Genomic DNA, 14,007 nt, shown 5'->3' with positions numbered 1-14,007 from the left:
CTACTTGGTGTTTTTCTTAAAGCCCCAGCTCCCGAAGCTGGGTGATTAGGTAACAATCTCAGGATATCACAAAAAAGCAAGTTTCTAGTTCTTATGGTTGTGGAGCAACCCGTGAAAACCTGATGCGAGGGCAAGCTAAAGACACAGCAAGCAGAGGGCAGATACTAAAACATCCACAAAGTAATTTAAAAAAAAAAGTAAAAAAATCTCATGATTTTGAAGCCGATCTCATGATGTTTTGATGTGGCCCCAACCCATGCATGATTTTTGTGAAGATGTGGCACAGTCGTCTCACAGCGAGATGTTGACTCTCAACACAGCCAGCCACTCAAACAAAGTTAGAAGCATGACATGGTGAGAACAAACCTCTTTGGCTGAAAATAACCCAAGGGCAGGGCACTGTTACCTAACTACCTGACCGCTCAGAGTTAATTAACCCTTTGACAGCTGTCACAAGCAGCCCAACCTCTCCACACCAGGTGGGACCAGGATAGCCCTTGCTCATGGAAAGGATTAATAATCACCAGCGTCCTGGATAAATTCCAGTTCGCGTTATTACATTCACCTCCTTATGTTTCCATAGCAGTTTTAATCGGATACCTTATGCTTCACTTCCTGCACTAACTTGGTTTGCCGTGGGCTGTTAAACTGCTCCAGTATTCCACCCCAGAAGCAGCTGCATCGGGGGGTGGGCGGGGGAGGAAGAGATTCCTAAACACTGCTCATGAAGCACCCTGGGGTTGGGAATCCTGCGGGTGCCATTTGTAAATGGCGATAGTTCTCTCTCACCCAGACATGCTTCCAGTTCCCAGTTGAGAATCCCAAAGCCCATGGCATTTGGATCGGATCCTGGTTCCAAATGAGAGGCGCGCCTCATTTGTGGTGGCTGGGCCTTGAGTGTCTGAGCACTTACTGCAGCTGAATTCCTTCCAGCCTGCCTCAGCACCTCTGGCGTGTGTGTGGAGTGATGCTGGTGGCTATATTGGTCCGTGACAGGCAGGAATGGAATGTGCCAAGGGAGCCAAGCAGGGGGCCCCTCTCTCTTTTTCCTCTTATGGAGCAATAGGGAGGGGAGGATGGGGGGCTGCCTGGCCCCGTCACTGTGGTGGCTCAACCGTTCCTCTTATGGAGAAGCAGGTTGGGGAAGTCCTATCCTCCGTGCGCTGTCAGCCTGTGGTGAGCTTGCCCAGTTGCCTGCCAGGCTCTCAGTTCTGTTTAAATGTGCACTGGGGAGCCGTGTGCGTCAGTGGCAGAGAAGGATGGCTGCTCTGCAAATCGGACTGAAAGGCACTTCAAGCTAGCTGCCCCCTCCCCCTGAGCCAGGAATCTCAGATCCAGATCCAGGCACGTCGAAAAAACCACAACCGTGTTCAGCACCAGAACCTCTCTAGACTCACCATGGCTGGGACGTTACACTTACTCAAGTGCCCCACGGCTGATGTGCAACTCCCTCTGAGGTGGAACACGCCAGCTGTTTAACAGCACGCACCAATGCGGTATTCGAATTTTTAGAAAGGGGGTGAATGAGATCACAAGGGTGAATTTAGAAGTCCGACATAATTACCCAAGTTGGAGTGTAATTCAACTCAGTGTCCAAACACCCAACTCCTGCACATAGGGAACCTTAACAACAAGCAAGGGAGTGTCTCGGTTTTATGTGTCACCTGAAATACCGGCCCTCTGGCAGCACAGCCCCCCAGCGTTAGCGCCCTGAATGATTCATCCAGCACCATGTCCTGCAACACCTAGGTGTTCCTGGACGGTCTCCGAGACAAGCGCTAACCAAGCCAACACTGCTTAGCTCATGAAACCTAATGAGATCACAGCTGGAGGTGCTATGGCTGAGTCCAGGAGAGTGACTGTTTCTGGCCACCAGCTCCGTTTCCATGGAACCGGATTAAATGAACTAATTGCAACAAACTATAAAGTGCACTAAAAAAAAAAAAGGGGGAACATGAATGATGCATTTCACCTGGATAAGAGCTGACCATTCTCATTTGGATGCAGAGGGCATCACTGCTACGCCAGGCACCCTCCAAATTGTGCATTAGTGAGAGACACCCCCCACACACACCCTACCCCGTCCCAGCTTGTGAAGGTGGCCCCTGGTTGCCAAAGACAGCAAGTTGCTATGGGCCAGATTTTCAAGAGCTCAGGGTCAGATTTCTGAGGGCTCAGCACCCACAGATGGGGCCAGATTTTCAGAAGAGCTCCACGCCCACTGGGTTGAGCTTCTTGGAAGCTCTTCACGCTTAGCTCCATTCCATCCTCTTTCTCCCCCTTGACTGTTCCTTCTCTTCTTGGTCTTTCTCCCCCCATCTCAAACCTCTTCTCTCCATGGCTTTCCATTTTTACTCCTCCCTCCTTTTCTCATCCACCCCAGTCTCTTTCCTCCTCACTTCAGCCTCACCCGTCCTCTTTGTTCCCTCTCTCTGCATCTGAGTCACCCGTCCGCATGCCTGGCCTGGAGCACACAGGCGGCCAAAAGAAAAAGAACTCCTGCTGAGTGGAGTTGGCTCAAAGCTTAAACTTGACATTTGGGAAGGCTTTGCCTAACCAGAAGAGGGCTGCTGGGGACCATCCTGCTGACAGACAACCTGCCTCTATTGATCCACAGGAGGCCGATGACAAGAAGGAAATATCCCTTCCCTGTAAGATGCCAGGCAGCAGAACCACACAATGGCATGTCTGACCGCCTTAAATCATGTCACCATGCTTCACACCAGGGCCATTCAGCATGTCACAATTGGATTGGCTCTTTGATCCTCCTGTTCCAACAGCCTGCTGCCACTCCCACGAAAAAAAAAAGAGAATCTCCTGTGAGGTGTGGGCAGTATAGGGCCAATGACACACAGTTTGGATTCCAACCAGCAAGAGGATAGCAATACACAGACACTGCAGCCAGCTCATGAAAATAAAGTTCCGCTTACAACATCAAACTCCAGCCATTGTTTAGAGAGAGTCAAACGGGATTGCTGCTATGGCAACACTATATGTAATAAACAAGCACAGTTATAAACTGTGCTGCACCCTAGCGCCAGGTTGAGGTGGGAGGGGTAGGGGTGTGAGTACCATATAAATAGGCAGAAATGCTTTGAAATGAGAGAGGCTGGGGTGGAGGTTTTGCTGATTTAAGTTGTGCTTCAGGGCAATGAGAGAATTAACCCGACCTGACCTCATTCCTTTAGGATACCTGATCATCTCTGACCTTTCAGGTCCAAGGTCAAGAACCTCCACCGCTGCGGATCTGCTTCCAACATGAAGCCCTGGTTAGGCCAGCCACAGGAGCTTGGAATGCAAGTGGACAGTTCAGTGGACTGGGACTCCAAAGACTCCTGGCTCTACCACTCACCAGCTGCGTGACTCTGGGCAAGTCACATTGGCCTAGATGCTCAGAAGTATTTAGGTGCCTACCTCCCATTGATTTCATTGGCCCTACATACCTGTGAGGATCTGGGCCTTTGTCTCTCAGTTTCCTCACCTGTAAAATGGGGACAACGGTACCCAGCTTTGGGAGCTATGGATGAAATCAACTCATCAAGGGTCACACTTTATATTACAGGGTCCAGGGGTAAATGGTTTCTATGGAGGGTTAAACGATTAATAATTGTTATAAGCATATGACAGACATGAGGAAACGTGTTCTAGTTTGTTATTAGGCACATCAGCAGACGGTACTATGGATGGTTACAAACCACTTGTGGGACTCATCTGATGAAGTGGGTTTTAGTCCACGAAAGCTTATGCCCAAATAAATGTCTTAGTCTCTAAGGTGCCACAAGGACTCTTCCTTGCTTTTACATTCAGTTTCCATTTATAAGTGGTTTTCAAAGGGTTCATAAAATGGGACCAGTTCAATATTCGGACAGGTGGTCCTAGCTGCTGGCGCCAGGCAGCACAGAATGGGGCCAGGGTTGGATGTAGGTCCAGGGTTGGATGTAGGTCCTCCTACATGGCACACTCCGCTCTGGAGGGATGGCTGTCTGGTCGCTGAGTGATCTGCTCCTGCATTCCATGGCTGGTAAGGAGCTGGTTTCCTGGTATGCGGGCGAAGTTGTTCTTAGGTTGTGTTGCTGTCTTGATGCTGGGAGATGCTGCTTAACGAGTAAGTGACACGCCTTAGCGACCGAGCACTGGAGCCCAGCCCAAAGGCAGCAGTACGTAATGCAGGGCTGTAGTCAGCTTGAATCTTTGCAGGAGTTTCCATGGTTGGCACTGAACTGGCCCAGGGAAGCCACGCTGAGGCAAAGGGTAGAAGACACAGGCTGGCACGCTGCAGGCAGGTGTTTGGAGTCTGGAGACTGACTCGGCTACAAGACATCCACTCAGCAGACCAACAGGTGATGAACGCAACACACAGGGCCAAACTAAGGGCTTGTCTACGCTACCCGCCGGATCGGCGGGCAGCAATCGATCCAGCGGGGATCGATTTATCGCATCTAGTCTAGACACGATAAATCGACCACTGAGCGCTCTCCCGTCGATTCCGGTACTCCCCAGAACGAGGAGCGCAAGCAGAGTCGAAGGGAGAGCGTCAGTTGTCGACTTACCACAGTGAAAACACCACGGTAAGTCGATCTAAGTACATCAACTTCAGCTACTCTATTCACGTAGCTGTAGTTGCGTATCTTAGATCGACCCCGCGCAGTAGTGTAGACAGGCTCTTAGGAAACTCCGGGCCTTAGGCACAACTCACTGAGGGCTTCCCATGGCCAGAGCCCTAGATGGTACTCTCCCACCTCGCTCTGCAGACTCCAGTAGAGAATCATTATACCCAGGCAACATTTTCAAGATTTTCTTTGCATCCGTAAGCAAGTGTGGTTTTTTTTTTTTTTTTATTTAAGTGAAAGCTGAGATTCTGATCGCATTGTTCGACCCTGGGTCTGGATCCCAAGCACAGGTCTGGTGTGGCTACACTGTAATCCAATCCTGCAACGCAGGCACACACATAAAAAAAATCACAGAGAATCAAGCAGCCACAGTTAATTGTGCTCATGGAGAGGAACGTTATTGTGGTTTTTAAAGACACTTATAGAAACTCTCCCTCTCCAAAGATTAAATGTAAAATAAGTTCTCACAAGTTCTGCCAAAAAGACTCAGATCATGCCTAAGGAGTCACTCATTAGATACTGTTTACACAGTGCCCTGAAGCTGCAACGAGCTATAAGGAACACTATGGTGCTGCTGATGATTTTATATTCCTTGTAAAAACTTGCTTTCCAAAACACAGGAGACAAAGGAAATCAAGGGTTACAGGTTGGACCCACTGACAGCCATGATTCACTTTGGCAAGAACAAGACAGTAAATAAATCAGGGAATAAATTGCAATCCGTTGAAGTGTCACTTACCGGCCAGGGCACCCCTTCGTGGCTGGGCATGGCACAGCAGGGTCTTCTCTCGCACCCCATCCCGATAGCCCCTCCAGCCATCCCCCTCTTCTCGTGACTCAGCCCTCCAGCCGGTCACATCTAATCCCACTCCTTGTGGGGTAACAGAGTCCAACAGCCTCACGCCACATCTTTGAGCCAAGATCATTAGTCTCCAAGGTCCTTCCACCACTTTCCTCAGTGGAACCCAGATCATCCCTTTCCTCTGGGTTCCAGCTCAGGGACCCAGTACTGAGCAGGCAAGGTCTGTCTAGTCAGGACCCCCACATAGCTTCTTCCTACCCCAGCCTGCTGGCTCGCCTTTCTCACAACCTTTTCTTGGGCCCACTGGGTACCTGTATTCACTCTACAGCCTCTCGAGGTTCACCTGTCCTTCAGGGCTGGGGCTCCCAGGACTCCCCACCCCAGCAAATCCCATATGAAAATACAAACTATTTCTGCCTTCCTCAGGCTTGAGCTCTCATCCTTAAACTGCCCCCATTTCCCAGTCCTGACTCTTTCCCATGTGCATCTAATTCCTGCAATTAAGCCATCCAAGCAGGATCAGCTGGTGAATAGTTACTGTGTCATAGGCAAAGCTGAGCCCAGCTCCAGGCCAGCCAACCTGTGACACCGTCTAACTGCAGTGAAAAGCTACCGGGTCACTGTTACCAATTCTCATGGGTTTATGGTGAGTCTCCTGATTTTAGGGGGCTTTTCTTAAAGCCCCAGCTCCTGGAGTCAGGTGATTACATGAGACTATTGGCTTTCCTTTACAAAAAGAAGCAAGTTTCCAGCCCTGGTGGTTGCAGAGAAAAGCTTCAAGATGTAACATCTGATGGCTCAAGAACCAAAAGGCAAATAAAAAGAGCCCTAAATATACTGTTTTGAAAACCTCCTGGTTTTTAAGCCAATCTCATGTTTTTTGGGGAGGGTCCTGACTCATGTTTTGAATGCTTGGGTTTGGGATGGCAATTCTTTGACCTACATTTTCAAAAGTGGCTAGTGATTTTCAGTGCCCATCATGAGACACCTTGAAGAGGTCTAGATTTGCAGAAAGGACAGAGCACCCACCTATGGAAATTAGGCCCTTTGATGGTGTATCAGGCGGGGCAGCCAAACAACGTAGTGGTCCTGATGTGGTCCTGCCTACGGGCCTGATCTCGGGAGGCAGTGAGCATCTGCAATAGCCATTTGCTTCCACGGGGGTCACGGTTGCTCAGAACATCTTAAGGACTTTGAAGAGGGCAGCTGGGAGAAGACAGCTTCTTCTGTGGGGCCTGACCATTTACAGCTGGACATGGCAGCCCCAGAAGCAGATTGAACTTTCACAGGTCCTGGCTGCAGGTGATGACCAAGGGAAAAGCCCAGCAAACCCACACCCAGCCACAAGGGGGCACTGGCAGGTGAGTTGTTTCCATATCTATGGGGCTTGCTCTGCGGCAGAACCCAGTAGGGCTGTCCATAAATGACGTAACACATTAGGGCGTGGATGGGTCCTTGGTTCCTTAATTTTGTATGTTTCGGTGTTACAAGAGGTGGGTGGGTCTTGAAAATCATCCAAAAATGTGTTACGGCATTTATGGACCGCCTCTGTAAGAAGGATCATAGGAGACCGAGGGGTTCCAGATTGTGTTGGGTATCACCTGAATATTTGGTGCTTAACCAAACTGGATGCAAAGACTGAACCTTTTGAGATTTGCCCATCACACCCCAAGGCCCAGGAGAAAGGAGGGGAGGATGCTGGAGTCAAGGTAAGCAATTTCTAGTGAGTCCCAGCGACCTCCGATCCATCACTGTCCATCGGAGACAGGCCTGCCAAGGGTCAGAAGCAATTAATAGAGAGGGAATGGAGTGGGGGAGAAGGATCAGGAGTCACCTACTAATGCCATTGAAACCTGTTGGGCTGAGTGTGCTTTGGGGAGGGCCAGAGTGCGGGAGGACTCTCTCCTCTCAGTGCTCCTCTCAGTCCCTTTCCCTCTGCCCACGTGGCTCCTGGCCCCAGCCCGGCTGTAAGCAGGCGTGAAGCCAGTGGAGTGCTTGCACCCAAGCTAAATTGAGCTCTGGAAGCTGAGTCACTCTGCAGAGAGCCGGGGCTGTGAAGATGAGAGTTTTTGCATCACACCAAATATCTCTTGCAACCCTGATCTCCCTCCTTCAGCTTATCTCCCCCTCCCCCGGCCCCTTTCTGTGTGATCTGGAGAAGGTGAGGTAAAGTCCTGTGTGGCATCCCGCCAGCCATGCCTAAAGATCCCTGCGGCTTCTGTCATGGGGACTAGAGAATCCCTCCCTACCACGCTCTCGCTCACACCCTCCACTGGCCTGTCACTCCTTCTCACATTCCCCCTTTGTCAGGGACTAAGCTGGACCGGACAAAAGGTGTGTTTCTGGAAGGACTGGCTGCCCAGGAAACCTGTAGCTAGAGGTTTCTGCCTCGGCACAGCTAGAGGGAATTGTTGTTGGGAATTACGTCCTGCTCTTAATATTACAGCCCTTCCCATCTGTTAGCCGCAGGTGGGTTGGTAACCATCACCCCCATTTTACTAAGGGGAAGTGACTTGCCAAGGTCGTAAAGCGGGGTAGCACCAAAGCCAGAACCCAGGTCCCACGACTGCCCCTTATCCACAGAATCCCAGGCCTGTTCCCTCCTCAAAGCCACGGCCTGGGCCAGAGCCGGTCACGGAACAAAGGCTTCCGCTCCTGGGGCTGGCAAACGAGCACCTTTCGCCAGTGCTAGGACTGACTCAAACCCTCCTACCAAAGCTGCTGTTGTGCGATGCTTGGCGAGGCAGCGTCCCTTCCAGCGCCCTGCACATGGCATTCATCTCAGGGGACACGATCAGGATACGGGTGGGAAAATAAACACAGCAGGCCTGATTCTGCCCTGGCCCTGGCTTTTTGCTAGCGATTCCAACAGTCGCTCCTGATCAATCTGGGCGTGCCAGGAGAATTGGGTCTGTCGGGCTGAATTTTCCTGCCCATGCCTGTACATGCCCACTGGCTTCAAAGGGGCGTAACCCAGAGCAGAATTTGTCCCATTGATTATGGGAACGCTGGGCCCTTCTCCAAGCCTCTCAGAGCTGCTGCCCCTGCCCTAGAGCCCTGTTGATCATTCCTGTGGCTGGGATCTCCAGCCGAGAGAAGGGCTGGTGACTAAGCCACTGGGTGGTATCCCTTCTCCACCTCCACCGCCTCCTCGCCCTGCAGCAGAGTGCAGCTGCTGAGAGCACAAGGCAATCCTGCTGCTCCCTCCTGGGGCTTGGATAAACAAGTCCCAAAGGGACCCCGAGTTCTCTCAGAGGGGGTTGCTCATCCTGGGGGGCGAAACATACCTGGTCAGAGCAGAGCAAAGGGAGAGGATGGTCCTTGTCCACCATCCACAGAGGAGCCAGGAAGGAAGGGGAGACAGAGGAGGAAGAGTGCAGGCCCAGATCCCTTCCCGGGGTCAATGTAGCCAGCAAGCGAAGCTGTTCTAGGACGTACAGCCATGAAGATGGGGGATGGGTTTGTTTTGGCACCGGGAAAGTACTGTAGCTGTTCTCAGTGCAAAATAAAGAAAACAACATACGACAGCTGAGCCACTCATACAAACAAATGTTTGTGGTTTGGCCGGGCAGTTTGGTTGCTGGGATGGTGTAGCAGGGAAAGCCAGGGGAGCTCCCTCAGCCGGCTGTGCAAGCCGATAGACCTCGCTCCACACGCTGGGAAAAGCAAGGGAGCGGTTGGCATGCTGTGGAGAGTCAGGGAGGTCCTGCCCCACCGTCTAGGGGTCTGCGATTGTGCTGGTGAAGGCTGCAGGAAAGAATTCCCCAATTCCGTGTCTTGGTGTTTACTCAGGTTGTAAGTGCTGTGGGGCAGGGACTGTCTTTTCGTTCTGTGTTTGTACAGGGCCTAGCGCCACGGGTCCTGCGCCAAGCTTGGGAGTGCTAGGCGGTACCCCGATATGAATTATAAATCGCTTTGGTGCAATCACTCAGCTGCCCACCTCACAATCCTACAACGTATCCCAACACCACACTTACCTGTGACTCAGTCACAGGCACAGACAGCGAAGCCCCTCCTTCAAGCCCTGTCGCAAGCCTTGATCTGACAACACCCTCCTAAGCCCAGGGCTACAGTGAGTGGTCTTATCTGTCATTCATAAAACCTCACCCTAGCCGATCCCTGTTGCTCTAACAAGCTGACATTATTTTACCTTGGATTTACAACAATAGTGTAATGAACTGACTAGCATGTATGTGCATACCCATGCCCTCTTATGGGTGTGACCAGAGCTTCTCAACTGTGTGTCATTAGCCCTATACTGCTGGGCGGTAAGGGAGATTCTCCTTTAAGTCAAGTGACAGAGGCTTGGGCTTTGTGAGCTGGAGGATCTGAGTTCTAGCCTTGCTACTGCCACAAAGTTCTAAGTGGGCAGTGCGGTGGCAATAAAAAAGTTCTAGGTACCCGTGCATTTGTCACAATACAATGACGACTTTGAGTCACTTTGCCCTTTCACGGTTTCAGGGTTTCTGATTAAATGTATCTGTGCTCAGGCCCAGCAGGATTTTCCAGGCTCTGTTAAGTTTCCTTCCTGCATTCACCACTCCATGGACCAGGCCAGTTTGACTCATGCATTCTTTGGTGTTCAACTTACAGAAAAAGTTCACAACTCAGTTCAAATGGAACCTCTGAATGCCGTTTGTGCTAACGGGTTTCTTCCAAGGAAAAAGGCCACTGGCCCATGTATTGATTTATTTTGGAGGGGTCAAAGGAGGACCTGGCTAGCCATAACAAGGCCATTACCCTAGCAAGGGAGAGGGAGATGCAATAGAATCAGCTCACTAGCAGAAAGGTGCCTGGCCAACTGATCGAACTGAGCCTGGGTAGTCCAGCTAAAGGGCCTGTCTGCAATAGGGCTCTTTGTGCCAGGAAAAACCACCAGAGAGGTACCGAGGTTTGCACCACCGTAGTGTTTCTGCTCTGGGGGGGTGCCTGGGCTTGGCTTCATAGGTACAGAAACCCCCAGTATAGACAGGCCCTGTGAGAACAAGACCTCAGGGAGCCATGGGGAGATTCAGGTCTTGGCTGATGCATGGACTCCATGCTGGACCTTCCTTGGGAACTGGCTTTTGGGTTTTTCACCATCTCCAGCCCCCCCACTCCTGAGCGCTTCTTTGCTAGGAGGCTCGGCCCGCGTTGAGCCAAGGGAACCAAAACTCTCCTTCCCATTCGCACACATGTGGTGGCTCTGCTCAGATGTTTGTCTTGGAAAGTGCTTTCTTACCCAGACCCCAATGGAGTCTCCAGCAGGAACGCTGCCTGCGGGCCAGGCACCAAGGATGGATCCCATTCAAACTCAAAACTTGGTCTCATTTAAGGAAAACAACATATGGCATCGCTGTTCCTCATTAGCGCAGCCGTCCCCACTGCTTCAGACCATTGGAATCGGCGCTGCCCTGGGCTGGGGGGGCTGCCTCGCTACCTCTAGACCCCAGGGCTCCCTCCAGCCCACGCAGGGCTGCAGCCAGCCAGCCAGCTCCCAAAGACCCTACAGTCGTGGGCACCTGTGTGGCCTCTTGGTGCCCGATGCCCCTGAGGTCGGCAGTGCTCTCATGGGGGCGCTGCTCTCCGCTGAGCCAGTTTGCCGTGGCCAGTTGTCATTCCTGCCCCTCCCTCTGAGAGCCCACCCCCTGCCAACCAACATGCACCTATACCTCATGCCCTGGGTCCCCCCGCCTGCTTTGCTCCCTCTCCCTGCTGCTCCTTTCACCCCTCAAAGGCCACCCTCCCCTCAGCTCCAGAGCCCGCCCCGGGAGGGGGCGATTTCCACAGAATCCCTCCATCACACACTGGGTCTGCCCCCTTGCTCGTCTCTGCAGCGTCCCCAGCCCCACACTGGGAAGGGGACAGCTTCCAGAAACACAGTCCTCAAACTGCTAGCCATCACCCAACGACCACAGGCAGCATCAGCCCCCCACAGCCCCATGCTTCATTGGACACTCACCCACTTGGGGGGCTTTCAGTTAACTGGGGCTCCCTCCCCGACTTGGCTGTGGGTTTGTGAAGGTCCCAGAGGCAGCTGAGCCAGCGGGAGATGAGAGTAGGGGCAGGGGAAAATCTCCTTCAAGGCCTTTGTCAATCCTATTTCAGCCGAGAGCAGCCATTTCTCCTCCCACAGGCAAGGAGCATCACCCCTGGATTCCTTCCCTCTGGCACAAGACAAGAAGCCAGAGCCCCATTCTCCCCCTCGGGCTGTGATGGAGCCCAAGAACACACAGGAATCACTCCTCTGAGCTCTGGCCCGGCCAAGGAAGAGGAGACTGGTTTCCCAGAGGGAGCCGGCAGCGAGTGGTTCATTAATTAACACGCCGAACATCTATAGGAAGCTGTGGGAACACTGCACGGACAACATGGTCTGAAGGGCCAGCAGGGTGCAGACAACAGCCACCTCTGCAGCACCCCCCCATTTACCTCTCCTCTGACCGGCGCGCGCCGGATCTTCCCAAAAATCAGCCCCTGGGTGGAGAGTGGCCGGTCAGAGACTGAGGTGATGCTGGGAGCAGACCTTTTACGGGAGCTGGCAATAGGTTCCCCTCGCTGCTTGGCTCGTCCCCTTGTCTCTCTCTCACACAGGGTACGTCTACCCCACCAGAGAAGGGACTGTGGCCAGGATAGCTTTCATCTAGCTAGCACGGGGAACAATAGCAGTGTAGACATTAAAAAGAACAAGGAGTCCTTGTGGCACCTTAGAGACTAACACATTTATTTGAGCATAAGCTTTTGTGGGCTACCGCCCACTTCTTCGGATGCATGCAGTGGAAAATACAGTAGGAAGATAGATATATATATATATATAAAATATACAGAGAACATTGTAGTGTAGACATTGTGGCCAGGCTTCGGCATGGGCTAGTGACCAGCATCCATACCCAGGGTCCCTGGGGGTCAGGCACACTGCAGCGGGGGGCAAGTCTCCCAGCCTGGGCAGACAGACCCGTGCTAGCACCTAGCAGGGCGTGAGCGGACGGGCTAAGAACAGCGGCGTGTACGTCGTGGCTCAGGCTTTCCAGCCAAGGGGGTCGGGTGAGCTATTTTTAGCATGCTAGGGTGAGTCTGGCGACCTGGCCCGGAAGGCTCACTCCCAGCTGCAGCGTGGACATCCCCTGGAGGAGCTGGGCCTGCGCCACCACATCAACGCTGCTGGTGATTACTGGGTCTAGCTAGATGAAAGCTAGAACAGGGACAATCCTACCTTCATTTGCACTAGGCAGGGTGCTCATCCGGTATGGACCAGGCCAGTCCCGCTTTTCTAGGGTTTAGTCCCTGTCCGGCACTCCGACAAAACCAGAGGTGGTTTTGTGCAGTATCGGGTGGCCTGGGGGATGCCCTTTTTGAAGAGCGCGCTTCTCCGCCCCCGCTGGCATGACCTCGCACTCACGATGCATGCAAAGTCACGCCGGCAGGGGTGGGTTGGGGCGGCGTGCTCTTAAAAAATGGTGCCCCTCACTGCGGCATGACCTCACATGCACCGTATGTCCAAGGTCACAGCAACAGGGTTGGGGTCACGCTGTTCCCAGAAGTACCAGCATGCCCAGGAGTCCCCCCTCGCCTCCCCCAATATACACTGCAGACATCCCCACAGAGTTCAGTTCTATGCACACAAAGACCCTATAAACTATTCCAACCACTTCCCCAGGCTGGGAAAGGAGAGAGACAGAAATTGCCCTTGTTCAAGTCCTGGGAGGGGCTCAGCTATCACCCAAATACCAGGATAAACAGCTCAGAGAGAATGACCGTTGCAGGTGCTGGGAGCATTCAGGTCAGACAACTACTCTCTTGGCCAGCACGGAGGATTGAACAAGGGCCCTCTCGAGCGCTGTAAGCATCAGCGGCTACACTTGAGCTAAAGAGCCAGACTGCCTGGAGCTGAGCGCTTGAACAGATTGGGGCCGCCCCACAGGCTGAGCAGTGGGTTACACAGGCAGTCCTTCCATCCCATGGGCTAGGGGAGGAGGGCTCCTCAAGAAAACATTAGCCTTTTTCCCCCCAAAGGAAAGTGCTATTTCCCCACCGCTCTCCGAGTCCCTGGGGGTATCATTTTCTTCTCCCTGCTGCTGTTAGGCCAGACAGGGCTGGATGGGCCAGCCCTGGGAGTGCTTCCCTGAGGCTCAGCGCTGTTTCTCAGTCACCGGGCAGTACCTCAGCAACACCCCTCCCTGCATTCCCACCAGAGGCCGGAAGGCGTTCTCGCCAGTCCCAGTGCCCTGCCAGGCTTTCCAGAGGGCAGTCCTAACACGGCAGCGCTCCCCAGCAACGACCACAAGCACTAATGCAAAGGCAAGCGCGGTGCCGCCTGGATTTCCCCCCTCAATGACACGGGGTTGCAATTCACAAGTCCCCCTGCCCATTATGTACCTGGGGCATATTCTACCCTGAGTGACACCTGTGCAATCCCACTCACTTCCTTGGGGTTGCACAGCAGTAAGGGAGGGCACCGAGGGCCCAACTGCCGGGGGGCTGAACGGGATTTCAGCAACCGGCCCAGAGAGCAGAGGAAAGATTTTGCAGAGAGCTGCACTGGGACGCACCCCTAGGAACAAGCAGTGGCAGAGTTGTTGTATGCTAAGGTCTCACAGAGAAATCCCTGCTGGTAACACA

General features: G+C 52.8%; 1 protein-coding gene across 6 annotated transcripts in view; it reads right to left on the bottom strand.

The window, feature by feature from the left end:
* The window catches only part of KDF1 (keratinocyte differentiation factor 1), a 116,881-nt gene that overhangs the window by 61,120 nt on the left and 41,754 nt on the right, over positions 1-14,007 (bottom strand). For 2 of the 6 annotated variants that reach the window (XM_005302007.5, XM_042844667.2), the window contains exon 1: positions 790-1,146. The exons of 2 other annotated variants lie outside the window; for them this stretch is intronic. The gene's annotated coding sequence lies outside the window, so the exon portion shown is untranslated. Of the gene's footprint in view, positions 1-789; positions 1,147-5,349; positions 7,350-14,007 lie in introns of those variants that run through there. 2 more of the 6 variants (XM_065576967.1, XM_042844668.2) reach the window with 2 other exon arrangements.

This window comes from Chrysemys picta, chromosome 23, assembly GCF_011386835.1.
Source record: "Chrysemys picta bellii isolate R12L10 chromosome 23, ASM1138683v2, whole genome shotgun sequence".
NCBI lineage: Eukaryota > Metazoa > Chordata > Testudines > Emydidae > Chrysemys > Chrysemys picta.
Note: the sequence above shows the minus strand (reverse complement) of the source record. Positions and strands in the feature narration are given on the sequence as shown.